At 40.6% G+C, this 27673-nt stretch overlaps 1 protein-coding gene across 1 annotated transcript in view; it reads right to left on the bottom strand.

Moving 5' to 3' along the window:
• PKHD1 (PKHD1 ciliary IPT domain containing fibrocystin/polyductin) overlaps positions 1 to 27673 on the bottom strand; it is a 271278-nt gene that overhangs the window by 45063 nt on the left and 198542 nt on the right. The window lies entirely within an intron of this gene.

The following is a 27673-nucleotide window of genomic DNA, read 5'->3' as shown; positions in this document are numbered from 1 at the left end:
TGGAGCAAGAACAGTTTAAGATTATCTGCCTGGAAAGTGTTATGGCCAGGGGTCTATGGAGATAGGCCTCCCCTTTGCTATGCTCCAAAAAGGCTGACAGTGAGATACTCCGCAGATGGCTTAGAGTTGAGAAAGAGCAGGAAGGGAAAGGGAGATTTACCATTTAGGGACTGAGCCCTACAGGGAGCTGAGGGTGTACCTACACCAGGTCCAGCCTTCAAATCCAACACAGTACTTCACCTTCTGCTGCTGCTGAAAAAAAACTTTCCACAGACCTGGCAGCTACAGTCTGCTTTAATAATCAGATTCTTCATATAATTCAAGTCAGAAGGTTAATATTTTCCCAGGCGATCCCAAACCATACCTAGTAAGTTTGGGAATAAACACCTAAACTGAGATATCAATTCTGTCCACTTAATAACTTGTAAAAAGAAGTTTATAAGAAGTGTAAAGACACTCTACTTTATGCAAGAACTCTCTGCATAGAGTATGTTGTGAACCAGAAGTGTTCTGGTTCTATGTTTACATACAATTTGAGCCAACAGCATTACTGAAAACTACTATTTTGAAGGCTATCCAAGCATCTCCTGTACTCCCCAGATCTGTGTCCTTCCTGCCCTAACCAACAGAAATAACTGTAGATCAGGATGGCATCACTCAGCCTTTCTCTTTTCTTCCTCAGGCTTTTTTGGTTTCTTTTTTTTGTTAATGCTCTTGCTTTTATTCCATATCTGAGAGATCAGTAGGAAGGATTTGAGGGGAACTGTAAGCTTTCAGAGTCCTTCTACTCCCAGACACCAAATGTGTCCCGTAGGAATGGGGAATCACTCTCAACATTAGTTGTGCCAATGGATGCTGAAGAGGGACATAATATCTCAGAATCTAGCTATGAACATTGCAGCCAGAAAAAGCAACGTCTGAGATTTTTGGTGGGTTGGATTTCTGTCTTTCACAGAGGACAGAAAAATACAAACAGAATAACTGTCTGAACTGCCACAGAGACATTTTTTCATCTGCTTTTGGGAGAGGGATGGCATGTTAAGCATGTTGCCCATGATGAAAACTCACAAAAGCTTTAACCATACATTTTCCAGGCTCAACTCTACCTTCTGAGACACAGTGGGACACAGACATCTTCCATCAGCCTTAAAAAGAGGTACACTGAGGCTATGTCTACACTCGTGCAGGCTTATGCCTTAGCCCCAGTACTCAGTCACACATATTTTACATTCCTCAAACAATGCTTGGCATGTTTTTTTGTCTAGGTCAACTAACATTGACCAAAACAGTGTCTAGGAGTTGTCTGAGGGTTAGCGTGATTTGGGATCATCCCCATATGGATGCAACCAATCTAGTCTGGAGGATAAGGGATTTTAATAATTGTGCATGTGGCCACTCTAAAACTTGGCCCCAGGGCCATAAAACTGGGTCTAGTGCTTTGTAGTTTACCAGCACAAAGGTATTCAGAAGGTTTGAGAACTTTACAGTCACGTCATGTGGAACAGTACCACCACGCTCCCCACCGTCCTTATGAGAGATATCTCACTTCAGGCAGCTCAGGAGCATGGGAGGCACTGGTAGGATTGAAAATAAGGTAGCCACCAGCAGGTTTTTCCTAACCAATTATCCATACTCCTCTGGAGCCAGCAATGACTGTGTAACAGAGAACCTAAAAAGGTAGGAAAGAACAAAAAGCTGTTCGAAAAATTTAACACATAGGCTGCAAAAGAGAAAGGATGTCTTTTAATTTACTATAATCAGGGTTGCTTAATCACCTCATAGTGGAAAAAAGAAACAGCCAGTAGCTCTTGGAATCTGAGCATCTTTTAAGACCGAGTAAACCAGCACAGTGCAGATTTATGAAGACAGCAGATCATGTCCCAGATCAGCTACAGCAGCCAAAAGAAAAAATAAGAGCTTTAAAACCAGAGGCAGTGGGATACAATCAGGCTATTGCAAAAAACATCAACTTCAACACAGATATCTAAGTAATGGATGGTCCTGAAGAGACATTCTGGCTACATCTTCACTAGTAAATTAAATGTGCCCAGGAGTATTCCCAGACACCAAGGCCAACTGACATGGTCTGGCTGCATTCATCTATTGAACTATCTCAGCTTTCAAAACAGAATGGATTCATCCAACAGACCAACTGGGAATGTTCCTTGGCACACGTTAACTCCCAAACTGCACCCGAGAATTGTTTGGGAGAGCATTAATTGGCCCAGGACAAAAGCATGCCAGGGGCTGTTGCAACTGTTTTCACAGAGCAGAGGATTGTGTTTCCATATCTGCGGCCTGGCACCACTTTATTTATTTTAGCATGGGCATAGACCCTATTCATGTTAACATCTGTCCCTGGAGAGTGCTGCTGTGACCACAAATTTACCTGCAAAATTTAACAGAGGGCACAGGCCACGTCAGTTAAAGAGATATAGTGAGCCTAAGGAAATGAACAGGCAAACCTGCGGCCAGTATTAATTCTGGGCCCCTTCAAGAGAAGGGTTCACACCCAGAGGCAAAGATCAGTCAGTCATTGTTTGAAATATTTTGCCTTCTCCCAGCACTGTTGGAGGTTGCTGAATTTTTTCACACTTAGATCTTTTTAATTTGTTGCGTACTTGTTGCAAACAAACTATTACTGTTCACTCAGCAGTTTACAAGGCTGGAGCTGACGTTTTCTTGCACTAGGAAAAAAATTTATGTGGAGAAAAACTCAAACTTGAGTGGAAGAGAAGGGAGGGACAATCTAGTCACCTCCTAGTTGTTATTTCCCTGCTGGAAATGAGCAATAGATTGACAGCAGCTGAAGAGAGACATGCCTACCCACTGCACCTTAATTAATACAGGGAGGATGGCTTTAGGAGGATTGGAGTCACCACAGGAGTAAACCTGGGAATATCCTGTCTCTACTCAGCTAGTGTCTTTCTGGGTAGATGCAGCTTGACCCAACTCTGGTCTTCAACAGTCAGTTGTAATCTTTGAGTTCAGTGAGGTTATGGCCTTATGTAACTGTGGGAAATAGTCTGATGCATGGGCATCCCTCTAATCAAGATGCTCTGAGAAACAGCAGTTGAAATGTGTTTGCATAAAGCCTCACAAAAACAAACTAGCTGTGGAAATCCTTCTCACAGACATGCTGAGCAAATAGAGGAGCAAGAGTGGGATGAGGTAAGGAGTGGCTACATCACCAGCGGGTTTTGGAGAGAAGAGTCTGTTGTCTGCCTTTGCAGAGAACCATGAACCTCAGTAAAACCTCTTACTGTTTCTTTTAACCATACAGAAGGTACGGTTATTTTCAACCCTACCAGTGCCTCCCATGCTCCTGAGCTGCCTGAAGTGAGATATCTCTCATAAGGACAGTGGGGACCGTGGTGGTACTGCTCCACACAACGTGGCTGCAGAGATCTCAAACCTTCTGACTACCTTTCTGGTGTGCATGGAAACATTTGCTCTGAGCACAAGCTCAGAGACAGACAGGACTGATCCACAGCAGACATCAATGCCAGTAAGAATCACAAGCCCAGGCTGGGGCTGTGTGTAAATGCACCCACAGAGAGCAAGAACAACAGGAGCATGAGGTCAGCCCTCATGCTGTAGGATCCCAAACAGGTCCAGTGTCATGAACACCACCTCAGCCAATGTATGTCTGTCCACAAGCACACAAGGGAGAGGGCAGGAGCACATCTCCCAGCCAAGGTGGAGGCAGAGCTGATGAAAGAGGCAGACACAGCTGTCCAGACTGAGAGCTGCCCTCACAAGAACCGGGGACACGTCTTGGCCCTGTGTTTCAATCTCCCTCCCTCTTTAAATGCTCCACCAGTGGCTTTTTTCCTGCTGTGAACAGGAGTCCGTTGTGCATCCACAACAGAGAAGACTGACATTTTTGTGGCCTCTCATTCGAGACTTTCTTTGCATTTCCTGTATGCTTTGCTTCATGGTACTCATGTTAGAGTTTGGATTTTCAGTGGAAAGTCACCTAGATCAGGCTCGCTATCACCCTTTGCCGGGTGACTTGGGATCAATACATACACCTGAAAAGTGAGTGGAGGGCTGAGATGATGCCTACTTGCCTGAAGACATGAGAACTCAGGGGCATATCCAGCATCAGGCTGGGTGACTCCAGAATACAGTGCCATTACAAACAGCACTTTGCCTGGAGGCCCATCCAGTTGAATTAGAAAAAAAAAAGAACCATTAATTAACTTGACTTAAGAGAGGGCTGATGCAGGGCAATGTGACCTTTTCTCTATGTCACATGCCACACGAATTTTAGCCTCCCTCTGATGCATTGTCACCACCAGTCCTTGTTTTTTAGATCATTGGATTGCAGGGGGGTGATGGTGACCAAAGGGATTGGGGCATCAGGAGGAAAAAATGACATGGCTTCAAAGAATCCAATTATGTATCTACCATCTATTAACTTGTATTGTAAAATATATATATATATGTATGCATACTTTATTTCAGGTATTACAAACACATGACACATCATGTGTACATTCAGTTAATACACACACTTAAGGTAGTTTTGGCAATATTTTACAGAAAAACTAAGAATAGCATCAGTTTAAAAATGGAGAATAGAATTATTTAATGCTGCTCAACTTTTGCATAAATGTGATGGCAACAGAAGGAGCGTTCTGCAAGTTCCAATCCATGCTGCGATAGCCCAATCTACTTAAAGTTTGTCACTGATTTAGCCTACCTCAGTGATGGGAGGGAAGCTGTAGTTAACAGCCTCAGTGCAGGCTGATGAGAGTAAAGAGAGATTGGGTGAATAAAAGAAAGTCTTGCAGCAAGGCTGCAGTACATATACGCGCTCCCTGATATAGATGATTTCTGTTTGGGAGTCCGGAAGATTTAGAAAGACATAAGAGAACCTGCATGCCTCTAACCCACTGTGAGGTTTCCCTCTGATACCCCTGTGGTCAAGACAGACATACTAGGTCTGCTAGTCAATCTGGGGATGGGAACAGCTGAAAAACCTCTCCTGAGGTTTCTTCGGAGGAAAAGTCACCTCATTTTGGGGTGTAGTCACACCTGGATTCTAACACAACATGTAATTTCAGCTTTGTAAAACAGAAAGAAGGATAGCGCTGGGGTCAGGAGCACATGCATCAGGAATGACTTGTCAGTCCTTCAAAAACACAGACACATTCTTATTTTAGTATATGATGAGCTCTGTTATTTTAAAATAAGTAGCTTGAAGCTGATGGTATTTTTAATAGATTTTTTTTTTCTTTTTAGTTGAAAATCAGGCTTTTAACTGCATTTCTAGTTGAAGCAAGACTTATGCAGTGGCACCATGGCTGTGTTCCTCTACCCCTGCCTTCACATATGCTAGCATTTTTTAGTTCACTCACCATCTTCACTTAAAGGGGTTAGAGGAGATGTCTTAGAAATGTCTTTTAATAGCAAAACCGCTTCCATCCTCAACTCCTTAAGCTGAAGGAAAAGTTTCTTTCAGAGCATTCAGTTTCTTCAACATCAATCAGTCACAAAAGACAAAACCATAGGAAATAACAGTTCCAAATTATTCATGCTCCTAAGACCATCTCTTACTTTAGAAAACTGAAAAAATTCACATCAATATTAAATTTTCTGATTTTTTAAACAGAATATTTTAAGAGCATCAGTTGTATCTAATTTGAAATAATATTTATGGGACTGTTATCTTTGTATTCTTTTTGTTAATACTGTCTATGAAAAAAAGAATGACAAAGGAAACAAAGAAAAATTAAATTCCTTTAAACAGAAAAATGAAAACTCAAGTTTGCATGTGAAATGAAAATAGATGATTTTTTTCTAGATAAAACTGGAAAAATTTAAATTTTATCTCAGAGACTTGAAAAAGATTGTAAAAAACAAATCTAAACTAAAATTAAACAACTCTAGGTATTGACATACTACACAAAACATAGAGGTCACATGATGATTGAGGCAAAGAATCAGAACCATTGCTATATTGCCCATATATTTTTTCTTTCACATCATCCGCTAGATCAGAGATCTAACAGTGAGTCTGGCAAAGTTTCAATGATAGCTACCTGCTGTCATGAATTTTCACCCAAAGAGGGGTGAATCTCTCTTCTACATCTCACTGGTAGACCCAGCCTTGTTCCCTAGTGCCATCTTCAGAAGGCCATGGTTTTGCATTACTATATTTTCATCAACCAAACTGCAGTGGAGTCTTACAAAACCAGTTCAGAGAACATCTCCATTGACCACATGGGAAACAGTCTCTATGCAATTTTTTCTTTCTGAAAGTCTCCTGTCTGGCTTCTTATCTAGTTTACATGTTTATATGTTTAGACATGAGCAGCTAAGTCTGAGCTTGTCTCCTTTAGCTGAGACAAATCAACAACTTGCAAAGATTTGTGTATCTTAGACACCAATTTTAGGGTGAGATAAATTATTTCAGTTAGGCAAGATGAAACTTTTGAGTATAACTTGAATCTCTCTATAAAAAAGAAAGCTAATCTAACCCTAACCATGACACTCAGGATACATCTATGCCTTCTTAACATACCACAAGGTTTCTCCCTCAAGATCTGACCCACAGCCCACAGCAACAATAAACTGGCAATTACAGGCCCCAGGAAAAAGGGAAAACCAACTTTCAGAGCACATGTGATGCAGTGTATTGGATCTGGCTGAGATGGAGTTAATTTTCCCCGTAGCAGCCCTCAGTGCTGTGCTCTGTATTGGTAGCTAGAAAGGTGTTGATAACACACCAATGTTTTGGCTACTGCTGAGCAGTGCTTACCCAGCATCAAGGCTGTCTCTCCAACATTCCCCCACCCCCCAGTAAGCTGGGGGTGGGCAAGGCCTTGGGAGGGGACACAGCCAGGACAGCTGACCCAAATTGACCAAAGGGATATTCGATACCATGTGACTTCTGCTCAGCAATAAAAGCTAAAAGAAAGGAGAAGGAAGCGGTGGCATTCGTTATTTATGACATTTGTCTTCCAGAACAACCACTATGTGCCTGAAGCTTGGCTTCCCGGAAACATCCTGAACATCACCTGCTGATGGGAAATAGAGAATAAAATCTTTTGTTTTCCTTTGCTTTCATGTGTGACCTTTGTTTTTGCTTTATTAAACTATCTTTATCTCAACCCACGAGCCTTTCATTATATTTTCTCTCCTCTATCCAGTTGAGAAGGGGGAGTTGGTGGACACCTGGCATCCAACCAGGGTCAACCTACTACATGAGGTGAGCCTCAATCTGCTTGAAAGCTTCACAGATGGTGAGGCACACCTGAACTGGCTGTCCATAGGTGACTGCAGGTATTTCTATACTGCTGTCATCTGCCTGTGTGGTCTTTGTAGAGGTGAAAGGTGGATGGACCTGGGAGCTCACCAAGCCCTGAGTTTCTCCATGGATCTTTCTTTGAGAGTTGTGTCAACACAGACATTGAGTTCAGAGGTGCAGGGTTTCATCCTCTGAATTAGAGATTTTTTTGACTGCACTGTTGAAAAAGAAAATACAAGGAAAAAACACTTCTCAGATTCCATTGGATAACATTGGCAAAGAAAGACATGTCAATGTTATACCCACACATAGCTTAGGTAAAGCAAAAAACCTCAGAATGGCTTAAAAAATGTTTGTCCATTTCCCATTAAATCACTGTGGTTTAAAGTATTGAAGATCGTTTTTAAAACTTCTCTCAATTAAATCTATGCTTTTATCTCTGTGAAAACACTCCCATCTTACTAAACAAACACAATATGATCAACAGTGGACCTCAGAAAATCCTCTCACATCTCATTATCCCACAGTTTAGATTAGAGCTTTTATAGCTTGACTTCATAATTCAACCACAGGATCAGCTCTACTCCCCTCTGCCCGAGCCTTTGCGGTGCTAATATATTATTTCTGTAACATGAAGAGCAAAGAAAAGGAATATAACATGTTCTTGCGGCAACAAGTTAATTTTGATTTAACCTTCCAGTGCTTGACATTGCAGGCCCTAACACTTTGGTTGTTTAAAGAGAAACACCAAGTAACCAAGCAATAAACCCTTACTCAAGCAAAAAGCCTCATGAAGGTTCTGGCTGCATTGTTTCCTGCAATACAAAGCGTTCCCTTGTCAGTCCTGTCAGCAAGATAGGGTTATGCCCTTTCCATGCCAAGATGGACCCTACTGGACCTGTTAACCATGAAACAGTTAACCTGTGGAAAGGGGTCTGAAGCTGAATTCTGAGGACTTTCACCCTGAAAGAACCAGAGAATGGAGAGGAAAACCCTGTGCCCAAGACCAGCCCAGCCACGGTAAGACTTCTGGGTCTACCATGGACTTGCTTGAAATCCACGGACCAGGCTGTGCCTCAGATTCGCCTCCTACCCTTTCTTTTACCCATTTAGGACTGTAAATTCCTCACAAAAGATAATCTTTGACTGTATGCCTAGGGTCCTCAGTCCCATTTGCTACAGTATGGTAGCTTTTAACTCCAAATACACAGAGACTGAGGTACTGCTGGGTATAGCAGGACAAAGAGGAGTTGCATGCTAGTCTTTTGCTCCTGCAGTTCAAGCAATCCAGCATTAAGATTGCTCAGCTGCTGGCACAATACACTTTTATTTCTCACTTCAAAACTTCTTTTTCTCCTAGGCCCTCCATTGCACCTCTACTAATATGTTCAAGCTCCCGGACACATTAACTGGTGGCGGGAATTTGCTTTACAAAGAAAGCACTCAGTCATGAACTGCAGAAACCTCAAGGCCTAAATCAGAAGTATTTATTACCCTTTGATCTTATGCCTCATCTTTCTCCTTTGCAGATCCCAGACACCTTCCCCAGATACTCCAAGTCAGAGACTGAGCTTTCCAGAGTGACACAAGGAATTGGGCACCTGATGTCCAACTCCTAATGAAGTTACTTAAGATTTAGACCCAGGGAACATTCATACAGCCTTTCACCAACAGACCCAAGGTCATCCTTACTTCTAGATGATCACAACTGAAGCAGCTGAGCTTAGCCTGGCACTAAGTCCTAGTGAATAGGTCACATTGAGGTAAAGACATGAGGAGCCAAGGAGACGTGGCCTCATGCTCACTGCACACTGGGAACACAGGCAAAGCCACCACGTGCTCCTTGCAAAGGGTCACACAGACAACTTTAAGGAAGGATCTGGGTTGGCTTTGGGTTAGGTCGGTTGGGTTGTTTTGGATTTGTTCTCTTTTTCTTTTTTTCTTCCCCTCCAAGCTCTAGTCTAACCCTCTTAAAGAAAGGCACCTGAAAAAAGAGACTTTGCTTTTCAAAAGACCTTAAGCACATCTGCCTCCCACTGGAGCTAAGCAAAAGGCAATATTATTTTCCTAAGCAGCCCCCAAACTGTGAATATAAAAGCATACAAATTCAACACCCACAAAAAAGAGGAATAAGATAATAACCCTGGACAATGAGAAAATTACACAAGTTCACTTTCCATGTCAGTATGCATTTCCCTTTAAGAATTTCCATTTCCCTTTAAGCAATTCTATTATTCACACATAGCATTTCTAATCATTCTTTCAAGTGTTTCTATGTAACTTATCAGGGTTTAATGAATGCCAGAATAAGCACTAGAGGGAAAATCCACATAACTGGACAGTAACCCAAAGGTTTTAACAAGACCTCTACATTTTTCTTTTTTAATATAATCTTTATTCAAGCATTTTCTGCTTTGATCAGAAAGATGGCTTTTTTATTGGTATTATTATTGACTTTTTCCCACCCACCCTCTTCCATAATCCACCATCCCATAACTTGTGAGCCCTCCAGGGTTACAGTGGAGAGTTATTAGTTACAAAGGGCTTCTTTGGAAACAACCTACAAGTAAAATTGGTCAAAGTAAACAAGTTAGCTTCTATACTGCCTTCTACTGAATCAGACCCCACACTCACTCTGCAGAGAGAACAGTCAAAAAACCGGTAAACATCCAAAATTGATACATGAATATGTTCGAGAACACGAGTGACTTGCTTAGCCTGCCATACATGGAGGTATTGTTCACTCTTAATAACAAGTCCCAAGGATGACCCTGTGCACAGAAGTTGTCAGACACACAAATTCTGGGATGACTTGTTACTGGAGGTTAGACTGGCTAAAAGAGTGGATGAGACAAGATACATCAACAAATAGCACAGAAGTTGGATCTACTTTCAGGTAGATTCTTGAATGGCTCCTTTGGAAGACATGGGTATGAGAAAAAACATCAGTCTACAGAGGCTTAACATTCTTCCCAAAGCAACCACAGCCTTCAACAAGACACTAGAAATGTTAAACCTTGACCCTGATTTTTAAGCCAGTCTTGGAGTTCTGGAGGACTCCTGTTTGTGTGACAGTGCTGTGGGCAGGACTGCATTTGTACTCGAGCTCTGGCTGGATTTGGGGTTCTTTTCTCTGGGGTGCTATACAGGCATACATAGAGCCAGATCTTTTCTCCAGAGAGCCTCAGGCTTTTCAAGATCAAGGGATGTTTTTAGTTACGTGTGGTCAGTGACTTCCATTGGGTTTCCTTCTTACTTCAGACACAAATTTGAGTGACTGAGGAAGTTTGTCTCCTTGGGTCCTAGAGAGACAAAGGAGGAAGCAGGTTTCCCTCACTGCACAGTGATCCAAACCAGGCACCTGAAGCAGACTGCACAGGGAGCTGGACAAAATAGTTTCTATAAAGCAGGCTTAGAAGTCTTACGCTGTAGTTTCAAACAGTAAGGGAGACATCATAAAATTTTCCTGCAATGAAAAAATGAGTTTTATTTGTTCTACTTACACCTCTAATAATTTATAATAACAACATGTAACAGTTAGAGTCAGAGGGATGGAAAAGTCCTCAACAAGCGACACAGCCTATTCCTCTGCCCCACAGCAAGCTGTGCTCTACCAGATTTAATTCCTGAGAGGTCCTGCTATAGCTTTATTTCTTAGCTCTCTCTCCAGAGATGGAAAGAAGGCAATTGTGCCCATCTCCTAAGGCACAGAGACCAGAAACATTACAGCCCAGCCCTGCTCCAATGTGACATATGCTTTTACTGTGGTCACTCCTTAGAGTGAGACATGAACAGAAAGCTTAAGTAATTTGTCACAAGATGCACCAAATCAGTAACAGAGGTCCAAGAAGAGCCAAGGACTATCCTCAGTTATTAGGGAAATTATTTTTCCAAGTATCTTCTTCAACTGAATATTTATCCAGTAGAGCTGTACCTTTTACTTCTTTCATATTTATTTTTGGTACAACCTTGAACCCAGTTGGTGCCTTTGATCAGCTAATGCTATAATCTCCTACCCATCCCACAGGGGAAAAAAATAGTGTTCTTGCAATATGAACCTTATAGGGATGAAACTTCATTTTCAGTCCAGTAACTGTTGCATCCTAGTGAGCATGGGAAGAAAACAATGTGGCAGATTTACTCTAGTTTTGCAATGTGTTTATTAATTTCAGAAAAACGACCGCAGGAACAAAGTTTATTAGTGAGTAGGAGGATGTTTCAGGAACAGAGCCCGACTGAAAATAATCAGCTCCCTTTAATTAATTGCATACAGTTTTATTGCATAACTGATGGTTTTAAACCTTGGCCAATTAGCCTGTCAAACACAGAAGTTAAATTCTCTATTGGTCTCTCAAGTAAGGTCTATGCCAAAGTTTTAATTCAACTTGCCTTATCCAAGCAACCAGAAACTAGGGCCTCTTGAAACTGAGCTTAGTGGGCAGTTACCCAGAACTGTAAAAAAGAATAGAAAAGACAAAGGAAAAAACCAAGGACGCAAAAGTCCTGAGCGGGACCAGTGTCTGTTCGGGTCCATGACTCCCATTCTGGGATAGATCACAGTTGCAAGCTTACCCCATCTTGACAACCTGTTTTCTAAGACAGGTTGCGGTATTGTTGCTAATTTAATGTGCCTGCAACAGAGAAGAAAAAAAGAAAAAAAACAGCTTTTCTTTGAAAAGTTGTTCCAGAACAGCTTATGATGTTTCAGTGTGATAGCTGCCTCACTAGCTGTGTGTCTCTTTTCCCAACAACTGGAGAATGCAGGATGATTTTGTAATGTATTAAAATGAACATAAACTTTTATATAGTAAGTTAATAACTATGTTCTTAGCATGATCTTAGACTGAGTATCCAATGTAACTACCCCGGATGCAAATATTTATTTTCTAGTTTAAATGCAATGCCACCTTTTTTTCCAAAGCACCAGTCTGTTTCTCAAAAAATGCATTAGGAAATTAATATGTTTTTTCCAACTAATTATTTTAACTAATAATTATGTTAATACTAATGCTACGATCCTGAGAACTCCAAGATGCTCATTGAGTCAGCCACACAGGCTTTGAACTTAGTAGAGTGATGACATACATATCAAAGATATGTTTTACAAATGAAGATCTTGCATGCTTTTGCTCAGTAATTATCTTGTGAAAAGTTGCTTTTGCATGCACCAACTTCTTGGTCCAAGCTTAGTCAACATTTGCAGTTTCATTAACTAAAATGCCTTATTAAGACCCTGTCCTCAGTGCACTATAGCTGAACTGAGATGGATGCTTTCTGCACTTACTGCTTTTTTTTGGTGTGCGTATCACCCAGACCACCTCTAAACCAGCAAACCAAATAGCCTTAGCATGAGATCTCACGCATTGGCTCATGATCACCCATACACTTTAACTATTAGTACACTTCCTAGAGAAGTTTTGGTCCCTGCAACTGACATTGTCCAACACCATGCTCAGGCACAGCTGGGTCCAGGCAAGAAGGGAAATACTATGGAGACATGAACAAGGTCATGGGCAAACGGTTTAGTTTAAAAGACTTGTTTAGAGTTTCTTGCTTAGAGTTTAGAGTTGCTGCAAGACCTTCCTTTCTTCCCCTCCTGTCCTTATTCATCCCACATGTTTCAGTTTCTGCAGAAGATAAGGCAGAGCTCTTTTATACAAACGTGGTACTACACAGCCCTGAGCCATCTCCAGAACAATCACATTTTGGACCAAATGAGTCAAAACTGCTTGCTTGTTACTGTGATCATGTAATGCAAGAGTGTCAAAACCTAAAAGCACAAATAGGAGAACAAGGCAAACTAAGGTCATACAAGCAGACATCTAAGTGCTTGCCTGCTTTAGTAATGCCACATGGACACTGCTAATTACAGGTATGTAATTTTTCACAGTGTTTCATAGGACCCTCAAACTAGTTTAGGATCACATCATATCAGATCCTACATAGTCACCTCTTGAGTCCCAACACTGAAATGTCAAGAGCTATCACAAAGCAATGAGTGGAGGAGAAAAATGAATTAACCTCATTTCACAGGATAATCAAGTCACTTCTTCTTCAGAGTCACAGGAGAAGGTTTTAGCAGAGTTCTGCAATGAGCTCAGACCTGCTGAATGATACTGCAGCAGCAGCCTGTGTTTCCCTGTCACTCTCACAATAAATCACTCCTCACACGCTGATGGTTGAACCTGTTGGCTCCTGTGATGCAAGTCTGTCAGCAGTGAAGCCTCTAGCATGGCATGTTGTAAACTAGGACACTTAAATTGCCCTATACAGATAGACCCGAGATTGCTCTGCCCACAGATCAAACTAGAAGGACCCCGCCCCTAATATGTAACCATATTAGTATGGAAATGTGCCCTTCCTAGCCAGTCCTACTCTTCCATGTCTCTGTGACACAGCTTCTGGTTCAGAGCTGGCTCATGTCCTGCCAGCCTGGACCACAGACAGACAAGTGTGAGTTTGCTTGGAAGAGGTCATGTCAATACAACCAAGGTGTGATGGCCCCACGAGAACTTGTCTTTCAGTTGCACTTTCACATCACTGTCTTCAAGCCAGAAGGCGATTTTACTTGCTTTTCTCATGGTTCTTTTACGGCACTGAACCAACGTGGAAAAATTAAAGATGCTTTATCTGAAACATCCACGAAGGAAATCCTGTGTCTCTGATGAACCTGACTTCCTCAATTTCCTGTTTGCTGCACAGCTGTCTGCATTGGATGGGTCTCAGGGACATTTTTTTGGACATATTTGTCTACCTCAGTTGGAAGCCAGGCTCCTTGAGTTAGAACATAAGGGTCTATAATCTTTTTAAAAAAAAAAAAAAAAATCACAGTGAAAACAGAAAGAATGAAAAGAAAACAAACCAATAAAGAATCTATCCTGTCATAACATTTGAGGTTCTGGTATTTGCTGGCCTTGGAGTAGGTTCAAAATAAATGAAGGAAATGTGTATTTCATTAAATGCTAATATTTGGAAGATAAGAGGGAAAAAATGATGAAATGCTTCCAAGCGCAGTTGTGAGGACAGTGCCTGCATGTGTGTGTATAAACACACATGCTTCCATACTCACAAACATACAGTTGTGATTCTCTCTGATTCAGAAAACTGCTACATAGGAAGAATTACAGGGAAAGTTAAAAAAGGTCTTCATATGCATGGCAAGGATTTTTGCACTTCTCATTCTTCATCTCTTTTCAGAATTGCAATTGAATCCTTCCACAAGGATCCATTTTTTCGCAAATGAGGCTTGATCTTATGAGTCATTGAGACATATATAGGCATGTATTTAAAAAATCTCAGTCCTACACAAAGTAAACTGTGCTAGGTGCCTTAATATTAAGGCTGGTTAATCAAAATCTAACCAGCATGTTCCCAGTTGATGGCATATTTGTTGATGGTTAAAATTTGAGGTCTCTTCTCCATTCCACCACAGATGACTCTGCGTAATCCCTTGGCTCCTAACTGACCTAGTCTGTAAAGTTAGGACATAACACATGTTTGCCTCCTAGGGACTGCACCCCCCTTGGGCAGCAACAAGGGTCATGAAGTGCCCAGAATTCTTTTGTTAATTAGCAAATGCAACGCAAGGGAACCAGAACATGGGATTTAAGGCTCCAAATACTCAGATATTTTGAAGACAGCTGAAAGAAGGAGAGCATTTGATGTCTGTGCTTCAAACAGCACAGCAGAGCAGGAACTGAAATTTTCACAAGCTATAGCCAAAGCTTAGATCTTTCACAGCACATCAGAAGATAATGAATCTCTGCAGTTTATTTTCATAGATAGTCGTGGACATGGTTTTTCACAGGAACTGTGGACAGAAAATATTTTACTGGCCTCCAAGTTGTTTCCCTGATAACCTTCAATTCTTTACTGCAAGCCCATAGGTTCTAGAGTTTAGAGATTTGTTTTCTAACACACTCCAAAAAAAAAAGCTTCATTTTGTTCTTTGCAGCTGAACCATTTCTGAGCGAACTTTCAGACAAAATCTTACCCCAGGCATAAATCTAGCATGGGAAAAGAAAGGCATCAAGTGTAGCAAATAACATAAAAGGATACATTATTAAAAAAAATAAAAATAAAATAAAAAATAAAAGTAGAAGTAACTGAAAAACAGAGATGATAGAACATGTTACAGTACGGGCTGTCAAACGATTGATCCATGGTAACCTCCTTGGAGATGGACAACACCTTCTGAGGAACTGATTAAATGCCATGGTCTAGGTTTCAAGTAAGGCTATAAGACAGCGAGGAGACAGTTTGGTTGCTGATTGGGAAGGCTGTAGAAGTAAGGGGTTTGTTGCTAGACCCCTCATTTATGGAGAATGTGGTAAATTGTAGCAGAAAGGAAGAAAGAAGTGACACAGAGTCATAGTTTTTGTTTGGAGACAGGATGATCTTCAAGATCCTGGGAGATAGAGGAGGCAAGGAGTCCTGGTTTGTAGAGGTAGAAATTGGGGGGGGGGGGGGGGGGGGAGGCACGCTGGGGATCTTGGACAGGTCAGAGAGAATGAAAAAGTAGAAAAGGAAGGGAGTTGAAGTTGGGGGTCCTGGGGGCCACTGATGATGCGAAGGCTAACTTAGTGTCAGTAGATTTTGACTTTCTTGTGCTAGACCTTAGGTCTCATCAGAACTGTCCCCACTCCTACCCCCTCCAGATCTCCTCTCCTTTTGTACAGCATGTACTCACCACCTGACATGCAGATATGCTGGATTCAAGGAAACTTTATCAGTTTGTTGTGTGAAACAAGCATTATCAAAGCCCTCTCAGCAACAGACATCTCCAATACAACATCCCACCCAAGGGTCTTCTCTTTTCCTTATACTGGAGATTACAGATCAATTGATCCCTCACCTTCAGAAATATTGTCTGCCCAGTAACAACACCTCATGCATGAATGAAAAATGTTATAATCCCAGTTTTATAACTTCAGATAGAATGGGGGACTACCAGATTTATGTCAGTATAGCTGAAGGACAATTTGTCCTAAATGTTCCTGAATTATTCTGAAAATTTATTCTGGAAGTTGTGTTTCTATGTTGTTATTGAAAGAAAACGGTTTTAATTAAAATCACGTCATGTGAGTCCCCCCCCCCAAAAAAAGGAAGAAAACAAAATTTATTTTGGCTGAAATATTTTAAGCATTTAACACTTCCCTTTTTTTCATGGAAAAAAAATATTCTCAGAAAACTCTAGTAGGAACACAGTTTCTATCTGCTTTTATTCTCCAATGTTTTCCAGAAGAAAAGAAATATTTATATCTCAACATTCAGATGGCTTCTTAGTTTTCTCTCTCATGTTAGAGCTGTGATTAAAAGACAAAAAAAACCCCTTGTGGTTTTGTTTTTTGATCTGGGATCGTCAGATAAAATCTGAACATCTTCAATGTTACAGTTTTATATTTTTATGTTTTTCTAGGTACTCAATAATATAGAATCAGGGATCACAGAATCATTTAGGTTGGAAAAGACCTTTAAGATCATTGAGTCCAACCATAAACATAACACTGCCAAGTCCGACTAAACCGTGTCCCTAAGTGCCATATCTACACATCTTTTAATGCTTCAGCAGAGGAGAAACAGGAGTTAAAGAAACCAGTTTCATACAAAGTGAAACCAGTGCTTTATTACAGAGCTGTGGGTGGATTCCCTGGCATGTACAAAAAGTTTTGCCTTTAGTTGGGACACAAAACTGGAGATTCTCTCCAGAGAACATTTCTTGGTAGCCAAGAAATGGATACCAAGGAATATCTCCCTTTGAGGGGACAGAGGGGTTTACTCATAGTGTTTTTCTTCCTAGAACCCTTTTTTTTTTTTTTTTTTTTTTTTAACCTGTAGGACTCTATTATTTTCAAGAACTTACCCATCTACTACTTTTGATTGAAATTGAAAATGGGTTAAAAATTACTCTGTGGGAAATGGCACACATATATATATGCACATACACTGCATGATTACCTAAATCTTGTACTTAAAGAAAGACGACCTAAAAAAGAGAGAAACATGATGTATTAACATCAATAAACCAACTGTGTTTACCAGGTTAGATGATATGTTCTTCTGCTAAACTCAGGAATGTGATCCACTGGGTGCCAATCCAGTAGATCTCTCTGGTGCTCATTCAGAAACGTGGCCCCCACAGGCTGCCCAACACCCTCTAAAATGGATAAGAAAGCTGCTTTGCTATCCACAAGCCTTGATCAGTCCCACAAAGAGAGGAAAAGAGAGAGAGAGATCCCTTGGTGTTTGTGCCTGCTTCTCTTTCAAATGGAATTAATGGTGGTTTAATGGGGTATGAAAGGATGTTTTACTGGAAACAATGAGGAACAATTGTCTAGCTCACGTTTCATTTCACAGGTCATTATTGCATTAAGAAGTAAATCGACCAAGTCCGGTAAATAACAGTCTCTGTTTTGCCCAGAGCTTCAAACCAACAATCTTAGCAGTCACCAACTAATATCTTTGTCATTTTTAACCCTTGCAGGGATCTGCTGGGGGCTAAACAATTATAGTCTTCACCCACCCCTAGCAGGTAAGCATTATTCATTTTATTTCTCATCCTTTCTTCCTGCAAACCCCATGAGGCTGGGTTTTTGCATTGTTGTTTTGTTTATTAGCCAACCTAGCCAACTGTGTGTCTGGTGGCCTTGAAAAACAACACATATTTTAGTGACTGCTGCAGGCGTCTTTAAACAGGCTGCTTCCTCTGCAAAATTAATTGTTGCAAAATGCAAGGCTTCCCCTGTAAAGCTCTGCAAACTAACACTCAGCAGTTTGGTTGGATTATAGATATGCTTCTAAGATCTAAGGAAAATAATATAGTTATACTTGCAGGATGCAATTCACATTTCTTTTTTTAATTGCGTAAACACAGCCATCTTGTCTCCTTAAAGGAAACAGCCATCAAATCTAGAGAGGCTGTACCATATAGGCTGCTGTCCTCAGCTCTCCCTGACTCACTCTGGAGCAGCTCACTTCTCCACTTTTCTCTGTTTCTCCTGAAGCCTTCTGGGTCGAGTATTAATATCAGCAGCTTCTTCCAGATGGTACCAGAAAAGTTTCTGGATGGTATCTAGTAGTAACAAAACCCATCTACTGACCCAGATCTGTGGGCATCACTGAAGTAGGAATGATAAATAGGAGTGAAACTGCCTCAGGAGAAAAAGCATGATGTCTGAGCTACTGAGCTTTGAGAAGAGGTCCCAGGTAAAGAACCTGCTTCACTTTGGTTCAGACTCTGTACATTTTCCATGGGACTAACCTCTACACTTAGATATTGCACAACCTTTCAAGCCCATTAGCATTCCACAAGAACAGGCAGACTTGCTGAGAGGGACCAAGTGCATGGGTTGGGAGAGAATCTCTCTGCACTAATTACCTCCCTAGTAGTCACTCTTTGTCTTCATCAAAAGTATTTAGAAAGTCCTAATTACCAGACCTTCCTACTATAACACCCTGGCCTTTGGACATATAAATCACTGTCAGACCTCAAAGGTTCCTGCAGACCACTGAACATCCTTACAGAATATTGAAAATCGGTCCAGAAAGGACCTTCTGGAGTTATTTGACTCATCCTCCCCCCTCCTCAGGAAAAGATCAGCTCTATCTGGACAATCTAAGGATGTTTGCACAACTTCCACTGACAGGGACTCTGCAACCCAGTCAGGCAGGCTACTCCAGTGTTTTGCTGTCTTTATTCTAACATTTCCTCCCCTACATCTAAAATTATCTTGATAAAATTTCAGCCCCTTATTTCTGATTCTATAGTCTTGGAGAGAAATTTATTTCTCTCTACTCCACAGCAGTCTTCCATATTTTTGAAGGCAGTTCTTAAATCTCTCATCCATCTCTTCTCTTCAAGACTGAACCACCCAACTTTGCCAGCCATTCTTCATAGCTTCTGTTTTCCAGATGCCTAATGATTCTTTTCACTTTTAATTGTCAGGCTTCTAAATTAATCCGTGAATGATGTGTGCATCAGTTACTCAGGTTTCATGGACCACCAACCCTTTATAAATCCAGTTGAGAACCACTACCCTGAAATAGTAGCCTCATCACGTCAATGATGATAAGAAAGCTTATGCTTGGGTAGCAAACAACATTTATATACGGAAAGATAGAGAGGTGGATATCAAATCCATAACTAGACTCCTAAATGAAGGTGATGTGGTGTTTTGGGGGCACTGAGCTATTTTTTAGCTCACAGGGAAACAAATGGACTCTCTGAGATTTCACAAACTCTAAAAATGGTGTCATTTTTCTAAATAGCTTCTTAAATACAGGAGTTCAGTTGTTCTTTCTGTCCTCAGGGATTAAGGTTAAAAGGAGAAGCCAAGAATTTCTGATAGCAACTGTAGGTGTGAACTATGCTGGCACGTCTTCAAAAAGAATTGCTATCCTAAGGGCCAAGGTTATCTCTCATAGTCAGGGACCTGACTTTGCAATCACTTTTTCCAAATTTCATTATTCCTAATAGATACAAACACATATTTTACATTTTATGCAGCTGAACACTGGTGCATGCCTTTTTAAAAGTACCTGAGAAATTTAGGAAAAAAAAAAAAAGAGTGGTACAAAAAGATAAACCCCATTGAACGTTCAAATGGATAGGTTTGCCCAAGGTTTTTTTGATTCATCACGAGCAAATCATTTGATGATCTCCATGGGAACAAGAAGATAAAGTCTGATAGGCTTATACCTTTGTATAAGTATATATATATGCATTTCTGATCACATGGAAAAAGAACAATGTCATTCATCTTATATTCTAGCTTCAGAATTAAGGAAATAACATCCCAAAAAAAGGAAAATAGCTATTTATTAGAGGCTGAGATACAGATGAGTTTGAGGGAAAGTAATTTATAGTATTTCAAAGTGGGAATGTCATATGGCCACATCAGCCCCAATCCTGACCTAGTTTGCAAGATCTCCAACTCTGGACTATTCCTCCATGATTTAACAAAACAAATTACGCAGAGGAGTATTTTGCTTTGGCAGAGCTGTCCACTAAGTCACAGTCTCACGGTGGCACCCAGATGAACTGCGGGCCTTCTTTCCCAACTGGTGGATTCACCACCCACAGATGTCCCTCACTCTGTCATGCTGCCCTCAGGTAGCAGACCTGAGTCTTTAGTTCAGCACGGTCAGCCATCTCACACCTGATGAGCCACCACACAGGTACCAAAGATACAAAAATAACTTATTTTCCCTTTGGCTTACTTTAGACCTTGTTCTCCCATGAGCATCAAAAGAATCCTCTCAACCTTGTTCTGACTTTAGTCTCATATTAGTTAAGGTCTGCTGAAATCTTTACCAGGGATGTGTTTTCAGAAAAAATAAGCAAAAGTCACAAGGATTTTCTGATTATATTAGATTTTGGTTTTTATAAAACTATAACTTGATAACAGTTCTTTTAATGTCCTCCATTGCCACTTTCAACCCATTTTGCATGGGCCATTTATTGCAGGAAAAGGAAATTTCTATCTGTGAACAACAAAATAAAGCTTCAGAGGAAAAAAATAAATGTTTCAGGCCAATATTGCATCTGTTTCATTCCTTGCAAATCTACCAAACCTGCATTCTCTTCTCAAACATCTTTAATTACTACACATGATTATGCATAGCAGGTGTGCCTAATCATAGTCCTTGAATATTAAATATATATGGTTCAACATTTTCACACAGCTTTAGCCCTAAATTATATTGGCAGTCTGTGTATTAAAAATATGCACTTCCTTAACTATTACTTGAGAATTTTATTTAATAATAAAAATTACCAGAATAAAGAGGATTGTACAAAAATCCTGGATCCACATCCCTGGGAATTTTGGATTGTTTATACCTAGATCTGACATTTTATCTTATTTCTAATGAAACAACTAGACCTCTGAATATTCATTTATGACATCTGACTTCAATGCTATACGATCTTTCAAAGACTTTTTACAATAGCTGTTGACAAAATCAAGTGCTTAAATGTCTGTGCAAGTTGCTTCAGACAAACATTTACATATGAAATACCTACCTTTTTATAATCTAGAAAATGTACTGATTACCTCTAGAGAGCAAGCAAGACTACTATAGGAATTTCACAGGTTCAGATTTGTCTAGATTGAAAACAACATAGGAAAATGTAGTTTCAGTTTTCTGTTGGTCAGATAAAAAGATAATTGTCCACAACACACTAATCCTCTCATCAATAGGTTCCCACTAAAGCTGACTCAACTTTTTAAAAATAAAATATTTCTTCAGTTTTTAAAATAATAAGAGTAATAGTAGTAGTAGTAGTAGTAGTAGTAGTAGTAGTGGTGGTGGTGGTAGTAATAATAATAAATAATAAGTTTGGGACTTTTTTTTTGTTTAAAACCATAGTCAGAATTCAAATGTTCGGTAAAGTTCCAAAAAATTGCTCCAGGCATGTTTTTTAATAAAAAAGTCATATGCAAAATACACTTTTGGCTGATTCTAGATAATAAAACCATACTGTTCAACCTGCCTAAGCAGAGTGGGGTGCTTTTTGATTAAGAGTCTGGCTGTCAGGTTTTGGAAAGATATGCATTAATTCAATGACTGACCTTGGGCAAGTCAAAAATTCTCTCCTCTGCCTGGGAAACTAGTGTCAAAATACATGTCTATCCCACAGGGATATTACAGACCTAAATTTCACTGATACTTCTACTGTATCTACTGTACTGTATTGGGACAGGGAAGGGATCTTACCCCTGTACTTGGCACTGGTGAGGCCACACCTCGATTACTGTGTTCAGTTTTGGGCCCCTCACTACAAAAAGGACATTGAATGACTCGAGCGTGTCCAGAGAAGGGCAACGAAGCTGGTGAAGGGTCTGGAGCACAGGTGTGATGGGGAGTGGCTGAGGGAACTGGGGGGGTTTAGTCTGAAGAAGAGGAGGCTGAGGGGAGACCTCATTGCCCTCTACAACTGCCTGAAAGGAGGGTGCAGAGAACTGGGGATGAGTCTCTTTAACCAAGTAACAAGCGACAGGACAAGAGATAATGATCTCAAGTTGCACCAGGGAAGGTTTAGACTAGATATTAGGAAGCATTTCTTTACAGAATGGGTTGTTAGGTGTTGGAATGGGCTGCCCAGGGAGGTGGTGGAGTCCCCATCCCTGGAGGTGTTCAAGAGTAGGGTCAACATAGCACTTAGGGATATGGTGTAGTTGGGAACTGTCAATGTTAGGTTAATGGTTGGACTAGATGATCTTCAAGGTCTTTTCCAACCTAGATGATTCTGTGATTCTGAATCCAAAGAATTTACAAGGAGATGCCAGGTTTTACTAGTGTAAGGTAGAAGATAAACGCAGTTATTCACAGGAAATGCAAGGAGCCCATTTTAACAACAGGAAGAAAAAGTTGCATAATAGCTAAATCTTATAGCCCAGAATTTCATAATCCTTCAGTACATCAGAATTACTCTGACAAGTAAAAGTAAGTAGAACAGAGACTCCATCAATTACGCATCAAATTTCTCTCATGCAAACCTAAGGATCTTTCTGCACCTCTTTAGAAACTAGCATGGAAGTCCTATTGGGAACTCTGAATTATAATTAACAATTTCATGAAACACAGAAAGGTTATTCTTCTGGCCAAATTTGAAGCCATGCTGAAGGGGAAGAGTAAGAACCAGAAGGACTCACTTTTGGATGTGCACAAGATCACTGGGGGCTGGATCTCTGCCTGCATGAATACGAACACTCAGAGGTATCTATCCTGAAGAATCCAATATTGTCTGGGATGCCAACCTGCTTTCATGCTGTAAACCTCTCACATCTGGAATCTTCATAGTCTAATATTTGACTATAAATATCAGCCAAGATTAAAGACCAACATAGCAATTTGCAATCTTTTGGGTTTTCTTGGAAAGTGAGAGTCATATTGTCGCCTCTAACAAGGGGGAAAAACAATTCTACAAGTATAGATACTGGCAGACAGATTTTCTGATGGCCATTTCCTTTCTTTTTTCCCCTCCCCAAATTCCCATTTCTCTGGCTATATCCACATCGTAATATTTCTCCTACAAATCAGGATAAAAGAAGACAAACAGGTTGTTAAGTTACTGATGCTCAGTATCTGGCTGCACAGAACCAAGCAAATATCTACTAATTTCTGCTTTTCTTAGTCACTTTATCACTAAATTGGGTCACTGACATAGGCAACAATTTAATATTCAGGTTAGCTTCTTTGTGCCCCAAGGATTGATACTGCGTCCCATGCTGTTCAACATCTTCATCAATCATCTGGATGATGAGATTGAAAGCACCCTCACTAAATTTGCTCTTGACACTAAGCTGGTTGCTGAAGTGTACACATCTGGAGGGAGAGCCATCTTACAGAGAGACTTGGACAGGCTGGAAATGTGAGCTAGCAAGGACTGTATGAAGTTTAACAAAGACAAGTGCAAAGTCCTGCACCTCTAACCAAATAGCCCAGTACAGGCTAGGATCTATGTGGCTGGGGAGCAGCTATGCTGAAAGGGACCTGGGGGTCCTGGTGATCAACAAGTTAAACATCAGTTAGCAGTGTGCTGCTGAATGGCAAATCAGATCCTGGGCTGTATCCACAGAGGCATTGGTAGTAGACATAGAGACATGATTATCTCACGCTACTCAGAGTTGTCAAGCCAGATCTGGAGTACAGTGTCCAGTTCTGGTCCCCACAGTTCAAAAAAGACGCAGACAGACTGGAGAGGATTGAAAGGAAAGGCAAAAGATGATCAGTGCTGGAGAACCTGTCCTATGGGGAAAGACTGAAGGGGTTAGGTCTTTTCTCCCTGGAGAAGAGAAGGGTCAGAGGGGATCCCATCACAGTATTCCAGTACTTAAAGGGAAGCTACAAAGAGGACAAAGGCTCTCTCTTCACAAGGAGACATATGGAGAAGACAAGGAGCAACAGGTACTATTTGCACCAGGAGAGGACTCATCTCAATATAAGAAATAAATTTTATGCAGTGAGAACGATAATTCACTGGAACAACCTCCTTAAGAAAGTGGTAGAGTCTCCATCACTGGAGGTTTTCAAGATGCAATTGGACAGGGTGCTATATAATTTCACCTAGGATCCTTTCACCACGGAAAGTTGGACCAGATGATCTTTTGAGGCCCCTTCCAACCAGGGCTGTTCTATGATTCTATAATTATTCAGCCCAAATTTCTTTTAAAAATGCCTAGAATGTATCTGCCAGCAGGAAGAAAACGTGTGCCTGCAGGCTCTAGGCTAAAACTTGAAAGACTTGGTTTCATCTCTCAGACATCCGTATATCAGTCCACCTAACTTCTGCCCTTAGGGTGTCAATCTCTCTTTCTTCACTAGAGAGGACACTGGAGGCAGTGGAAGTGGGGTCAGATGAATCTTCTACCCACCTCTGGTCCTCAGCTACGTTTCCCCAGGGAAAACAATGAACTTCAATGTCTCTGGGAGCTGGTTGTTGTCAGATTACAGATGTGTGGCAGTATGATAACAGAGTCCTATAAATATTGCAGATAGACAGCAAATGGTTGAAACTTTAACTACAGAATGATGGTTGTATCAGCTCTTCTCCGTGGAGTAGGCGTTTTAACCTGGACACAGAAATCAGTTGAGTACACAAACTCTTCACTTACCCTTCATCTCTCAGTTAGACACACTCATGTCTATAGTTAATTCTGCTCTACAGCTTGTGATTCTTGTATTTCCTGTATCGTGGTACCATTTAGTGCTCCAGGCCTGGCCCCAAGCTCTTTTGTAAGAGGTTTGGTATAGAGATGAGTTTGGGGAGAAAAACATTTTGTCATCCAAAAATGGCAGCTCAAAGAGATTAAAATAATTACAAATTCATGTTAAACTCATTAAATTATTTTGGATAATATGAAAAATGTTACTATGAAAGTTCCTCATAAATTATTTAGGGGGTGGAGGGGTTGGAAAACATTTCATTCTAAACTTTTACAGCATTATATTTAAGAGAAAAAAACAGAGCAAAAAGTACCCTTAGATTAAAAAACAATTATGCTTTGTTTGACTCAAAACCACTTTTGTTGTTGCTCTTTTTTCTTTTAGTAGAAATAATAATAACAAAAATCTTGGACCTGTTCCCTCATGGGTTTTTTTTCTGAATTCTGTGGTTTATCCAGAAAACTAAAACTTCAGTTTTATGTGAACAATTCTGTTTCTACAGAAAGACACAATAAAAAGACCTGGTCTATGACCCAGAGAGCTAACACAGCAGGTAAAAGATCAGGCACACAGTAAGACAAAAAAAAATGGTACATGATTAATTATACCTTGTATGGCTCGCTGTTGCCCATCTGCAGTGGGCAGAACTCAGGAAGACAAGTGGTTCTTCCTTGCCTTTTGCACACACATATATATATATATACAAATAATATATTATATATATTCTAAATTAATTGAGTCTTCAGTAAAAGACATCATGTGAATTCAGGATTATTAGTATCATACTGAATGATCCCCTGTGCCCCAGTTATGGCTCTCACAATCTCTTCCCTATGGTATTCTTCTGAGAGAACATCTTTCTGGATTTTGTGTGCCTGAAGCATATTGAGTGTTTTGGTTTGTTCCCCCTGGAATAATCAGAATATCTAGAAATGGCTGAGGGCCAATAATTTCAAGCTAATTGTCCAAACTAGAAGCTTAAAGGGAATATATATATATACATATATGCATCTGTATAAAGATGCAATTAAGAGGATGTGGAAAACCAGAGCTTTCGAGTCTCAAAAAAATTTGTCCCCCTGAACTGTGGAAGTGGCAAGGATGTTGTGTAGCTCCCTGAAAAGACTATCTGCTGTTTCTGTGGTTAGTCAGGCTAGCAGAGCGTTAACCACCTCATTGCAGTTCTCTGATGAAGCTGCTGGAGGTGATCAGTGTCATGTCCCTTTCATTGCTTTCTCAGGCTGTTTTTCTTAGTCTGTGTTTCTCACAGGCCTGGTTTTTAATCTCTCACAGTCAGAATACTCAGATTTAACAGCGTACCAGGTGGATACGCAGCAGGCAGTTATCTTGACCACCCAGATAACATGATTACTAAATGCTCATCTGAATTCAGGAAAGGCAGAACTCTGAGGGCCAAATTCTGTTCAACAGTGTCATAACACCACCATCTTCACTGGCCTCGAAGCACTGTCATGCCAAGGGGGAATTTGGCCCCCAGAAGATTTGTGGGAGAAGGAAAGGCAAGAATTTTCTGTTATTTGTCTAGTGTGGGAGCCTGCATTGCACTGTGCAAAATACTCAGCACTACAACTTTCAAGAAGGAGAAGTAGGGGGTAGAGAAGGGAAGAAGATGACTATGAATTCACCTTAACATCAAGCTGTGTCTTTCCAAATGTCAACCTCAAGAGGAAAGGAACTGCAGGTCAGAATGAAAAATACAGAGGAATTTAACACATAGTTTTGAAGGGAGGTGGAAAAATATCTGGGCAACAAGAAGAAAACACAATTTTGTTATAGCCTCAGAGGCAGGCGGCATTTACCATATGCTATCGCCTTCATTACACAAGGAGATAAACCCTGTGGAGTGCAGGTTGCACTGTCAGTGCACTATAGATGGTGGGGATTGCTGGCATGCCTATGACTGTGTGCCAGGGTGTCCTAAAAATGGTGTGAGTCTAAATAAAATCCAGGTTCTGTATGCAAAAATATGCATGCATAAATATGCTGGTGCCCAGTGATACTACTGCTGGGGTATTAGCACTTCATGTGATTCATAATCAGGGCAGAAAAGGTAGAATTAAAACCAGTGTGTTTGCACCTAGACAACACATTAATCAGCCCTGTAAGCAGCCAGTTAGAGTGGGATCCTTAGAGGAAAAACCTGTACTGGGTACACATTAGACATTTTGGTTAAAGTTCTTATGTTTAATCAGTTCTAGAGCAGGATGGAAAACAGGATTAATTACAGTTCCTTCCATCAGTCTCCCATACCACTGGAGTCACAAATGGTGCGCCTTTTCAGCAAAATGGCCGCCCTCAGCAGCAAGCGCAGGAAACGCTAATTGTAATTAAAGAGTTTATTTGGAATCAGAGAGCAGAGTTTTAATCAGGATGAGAACGGAGCCTTGCTGTGTGAACCTTCAGAAAGTGGTGACTGAGCAAAGTGGGCCTTTTTAAACCAGAGAGAGGGGTCTTTAAACTTCTGGAGTGGGTTTTCATCTTGATTATCTCCTCAGTGGGATATGGATGAAAATACTCACTGGGCCAATTGTTATTATTTTTCACTTACATAGTATTTACATGGCATGTCTCACTTAATGCTGTCAGAGGACTTTGCAGAGGGCAGGTAAGTTCTGTTCTGGTATTAAAATGAATGAATTAAAACCTAAAGGGACTAAGGATGCCAGCTGACATGATTATGCAAGAAGGCAGAGAGGCACTGGTGGACACAGAACTGTGCAGTGA

This window comes from Strix uralensis, chromosome 3 (assembly GCF_047716275.1).
Source record: "Strix uralensis isolate ZFMK-TIS-50842 chromosome 3, bStrUra1, whole genome shotgun sequence".
Lineage (NCBI taxonomy): Eukaryota > Metazoa > Chordata > Aves > Strigiformes > Strigidae > Strix > Strix uralensis.
The sequence above is the reverse complement of the archived record's forward strand: the minus strand, read 5'-3'. Positions and strand labels throughout refer to the sequence as shown.